Raw genomic sequence first — 4799 nt, 5'->3', positions numbered from 1 at the left:
TGGTATTCGGTCATGTAGATACACAGCAAATGCTGGTCTGTCTCTGATGACATGCGTGCATTGTGTCTGTATGCATAATACGCTACTACCACTGATTTTTGCGAGATAATAATATATTATGCATGTGGGTATATATACATTAAGATGTTTGCATTGTCGATGTTAATCGCGGGTGTATACAGTAATACATATAGCAATGGAGCAACTACATTGGGTATATACGAGTAGCATTATAACGACGACGACGAACATTGCGAAACCCGTTGTCGATAACCTGATGGACTTGTTCTACAATGCTCGGCTGTCGCGTGGACGTGATCTTTTTTTTTTTTTTTTTTTTTTTACAGTAGCTTTCGGAGTAAGCTCGCGTGACTGTACGAAAATCCTTAATTGTTTTTAGCTTTGATCGTGACAACCGTTTGAATATAAGGAAGGGTAGAAATAATAATAAAAAAAAAGAATTGTCATAGTAACCTCTCTCTCTCCTCGATTATTAGTCACCTTGATATTTCCATATCATCAAAGTGAGCAGTACTGTTATTACTACCTATGCAATGCTCGTTAAACTCATTATTATTTATTACGCAATGAGAATGGCCCCAGAGATTCGAACTCACTTTACGTGGTGGTACGAATGAAAAGCTTTGCCACTTGAACCACCCCAGCTGCTCATGTTGGGGAATGGGGTTTCGAGATGATATCTATTTCTCACGTTCAAAGCCATCGAGTCGCATTGAAAAATCCCGACTTGAATTTCTCGTATCGTAAATCGAACAGTGCACAGAGAGAGAGAGAGAAATATCTTTCAACACTCGAGTGTATACCTGTATATAGACCTATGCACATAAAAGGTTGGCTTTTCAATGAGCGCGCAACCTTTTACGCGGTAACAGAAAATAAAACATCCGCTTTTTACGAACGTCACTCGGGGAGAGATATAGGCAAAAAAAAAAAAAAAAAAAGAGGAGGAGGTATACAGCCGTACGCGAAACGCCCGCGCTCACGGGCACAATGATCGCATAATTTTCTCAAGATCCATACACGTATATGTGTATACACGTATACAGGCAGAGGAAGGAGAAGAAGAAGAGGCGAGCAGGAAAAAGAGAGAAGAAACCATGCACCCATTCAATTTCAAGGCCCCGCGTGTATATGTATATATGCGGTGCAAGTATATAGTTACTATATACAGGGGCCTCTCGTTTTACGCCGCGGCGTCGGTGGAATCTTTAAATTGGAAGTGCACAGGGAGGGATCCGGTGGCGGCATCCTCTGCCCTCCTCCCTCTTGCAAATTGGAACATAAAATCCGTTCGTTACCCCCCTTTTGGCCTTCCACGTGCACCTGCGCGCGAGCGCCCCTATCTCCCCCTCTTTCTCTCTCACTCTGAGGAAGGGGGGAGGGGGGCGTTTAATGCACGCCGGGTTTTTAATGTAAACTCGCGCCCGTTGCGGGAGGAAGCCGGACGTTGTAATACGCGCGCCGATATTTCATCCCAAAGTCATCCTTGTCGTCGACCTCCTCCTCCTCCACCCCCTCCCGCTCCTTTGAATTTCGTCTCGCAGCGACGGAGCTCGCTTTAGTGTGTACTATAAATTTTCTTTGGGGCGATCGTTTTTACTGCTTTCGTTTTCTTATCAGCCGATGGCTTTTTTCGGCCCTCCTTTTGTTCTTTCGCGTTGTTGTAAAAGTTAATGAATTTTTATAGCCCATCCGAAGAGTTTTTTTTACGCTTCGCCGCGCTGATGTAGTTTTGCATGTAACAAGCGATGATGGGATGTCGAACAATGTTATGTGACTTTTGAAACGTTGTTTTCTTTGCCATTGTTCAAACGAGAGCATGCATGTAATGGACATTTACACGTGTCGCAATGTTATTTGGGCGTCATTTTTGGCGGATAGAGATCTGGAATGGACGTGTGCGACACGGTAATCGTCTGTTTTTCAACAAATTTTTCCTCGTCCGTGGGTTCACTCGTATGAGTATAAATAGTCGGTAAAAGTTTTCGATGCTTTACAGTACAGTCGTACGTTCATCCATTCCCGCAAATCTTTATACGTTGCAGTGAAAAAATGTTCAAGGAACTTCTATTCGTCACCCTCTGTGTGATTCTGGTTAGTTTCATACTTTATTCTCATATATACACCATTGAACGTACGTTTAGAGTTTTCGTCAAATACGACTACTCTCGATTCCGCGACAAAAGGATTAACTTGTATTAAATCATTTGCACATGTTTTTTTCTGCAAATAAAAATTTTTACCATCGCTATCGCTAAAATATTTACGTACGCCGTGTACGGGACATTTTCCGATGTGCTTTTTTAGTGCGTAGGTGACAATAAATGTAAGACTCTTTAAGAAAAAAAATTTTTTTCGTTCAGCCCACCTTTCTGGATCAAGGATAAAAAAAAAAAAAACTTTTTTGTTTGCAGATCGCCGTTCAAGCGGAAGCTGGTTTTCACGATGACATGAAAAAATCATTTTCCGAAATGGCTCACAATGGGATGAAAATGATGATATCGCATCTGGAGGAGTGCCAGAAGGTCGATCTCAAGTTTCTATAGAATTTCTTCTCTCCTCACAATAACGCGTTGTTTTTGTTTTTGTTTTTTTTTTCACAGAAACTGAAGGAACTCGAAAGCTCCGGTGTGGCAAATACAGCAATCACCACAATGTCAACCGCATTTGCCGATGGGGCTGTGAAGGCGTTGGAAATGTTCTCAAAAGTATCTGCCCTCGCCAACACGGCAAGTACCACTTCAATCGATCCCTCAATTTTTCATCAACATTCACAAAATTTAACAAAGTTTCTCTGTTCAACGAAAATTTAGATAAAAGCTCCAGTCGGCTAAGTCATCGGCACACGTATATCTACGAAGCACCCATGTAATATTATGAAAGATGGCACAATTTAGAAACAAATAAATCACTCGAGCATAGCAACACTTGTTAATTTCATTTCTCAAACTTCTTATATAATTATGTCACACCAGGAAAGCCGCTCGAGATTACATCGTCACGAACTTTAGATTGGGCAGGAGCTTTGGGCCGCGCAGGAGAAATTAGCGCTCGGCCACGCGAAAATAAACCCATCTCTCTCTCCACGCTCCCCCTTTCCAATCGCGTTTCCAGCACCCGCGCCCTCCTCTTGTCAAAAAACACCCCGGCCTCGATTTACATTTACATCAGGCGTATCCTTGGGGGAAAAAAAAAAAAACAACAAAAACCAAGGATAGACACCAGGGAAGCCAGACGGGGAATTCAGTTCGGGGGTGAGACGAAGCGAGTAACGAGAAACTAACTGATGTAACGGTGGCGAACTAATCTCATTCCGGGACGTCCCCTCCCGTGGCGCGGACGTGTGTCCGTTCGTCCCGTGGCGAATTAGTCGAGGAGGACAGCGAGGGAGAAACAATCCCGAAACTGTACCCCGCGCGGGACAGCCAGTCGTCGGAGGTGGACGAACTAGAGAGAATTCAGACGCGGAGCAATCCCAACTAGACACGGCTGTGGTTACACTTTACACGTCCCTTTGGCCCTGCGATGGGAATCGCGTGTTTTACCATTACGCTGGAATCGGCACTTTTTTTTTCCTTTACACGTATACGTGTGCTTTCCACTTTGGATTACATCATCCGATGCTGTTGCAATGCGATTGTTTGGTGGTCGGAATTACATTTTAATCATCGGATTTTCCATCAACGCAAACAACGCACCTCTCGAATTCCAATCAGTCCCCGTCCGACCCACTCCCGGTTGCCGACCACACGCATCAGATCCCGGCCAACCTGAATTCGCGTATCCGGCAAGTTACACGTTGTTACACCTGTATATATAATATACATGTATATATACACGCATGGCAAGTAATGTAATTTCAACGGGTAGTGTGCGCACGACAGACTCATCCCGAGTGATGTTCTTCTCTTGCCGCAGCGAATCAATCGGTGTTTTTTTTTTAATTTATCTGAGAGAAAACGCTTTGGTAAAAAGTATAGTATTGAAATTATCGATAATCTCAGGTAGCTCCTTCAAGCTCATCCCATGCAAACTCAATCAGTCCCTGATGAAGACACCAGCCAAACGAATAAAGTGCGACAAACGTTGTAAAACAGCGCATCCGATTAGACTCGACATCCAAGAGTACACGTGGTGAGTAAAAAAATAGAGTTGGTGGGTCCAACTCAGCTCGTTATCGCCGTCGTTACACGGTCAAAGTCGTGCAAAGCAAAAAAAAAAAAAAAAAAAAAAACGGGGAAAAAGGGCAATTACAGGCGTATATACGCGTAGTCCAGGACATCTTGCACTTAATTAGCCACCGAGGTAAGGGAAAAAAGAAGAGGGCCCTCTCCCTTCGACCACCCCGCGGTCGTCGAGACGCAGGGTAGCTCGTCCATACCTTCGTATTATACCGGCACGACGATTTAATTACACGCCAGTTGGGACAAAAGCCAGGGCCCCCGGGGGAAGCCTCGGCGTAATTAATTGAGCGCTTAATTAATTAGCCCTCAAAGGTCGACTCTCGAGAGGGGCCCCTCCGTATCATATATTATGTACGAGAGCCGTGACACTTTATCGGGATGTGAACGACTGAACGACATCGTCGTCGCAAAGCCTCCGTAGCCGATTTTTTCCGAGCCCAGTTATTACCCTTTCGAAGGGGGTGGAGGAGGAGGGGACCTCGAAAAGTTGGAAGCGGAGCCAGAAACGATAGGAACGAGCAGCTGTCTCGAAAAGCGTTTGGCTCTCGTTATCAACCGGAGGAGCGACGTGGAAGAAAAAAAAAAAAAAAAAAA

General features: G+C 44.3%; 1 long non-coding RNA gene across 1 annotated transcript; it reads left to right on the top strand.

The window, feature by feature from the left end:
• The first annotated feature begins 2032 nt into the window (after positions 1-2032).
• On the top strand, positions 2033-2946 carry LOC149375616 (uncharacterized). Its single transcript, XR_016293711.1, has 4 exons — positions 2033-2115; positions 2436-2546; positions 2625-2750; positions 2835-2946. It is a non-coding gene; the product is annotated as an uncharacterized LOC149375616 (long non-coding RNA).
• Positions 2947-4799: the final 1853 nt, after the last annotated feature.

This window comes from Copidosoma floridanum, unplaced genomic scaffold, assembly GCF_036245765.1.
Source record: "Copidosoma floridanum isolate Cflo_tuat_1 unplaced genomic scaffold, Cflo_Japanese_pri ptg000006l, whole genome shotgun sequence".
NCBI classification, from domain to species: Eukaryota; Metazoa; Arthropoda; class Insecta; order Hymenoptera; family Encyrtidae; genus Copidosoma; species Copidosoma floridanum.
The sequence above is the reverse complement of the archived record's forward strand: the minus strand, read 5'-3'. Positions and strand labels throughout refer to the sequence as shown.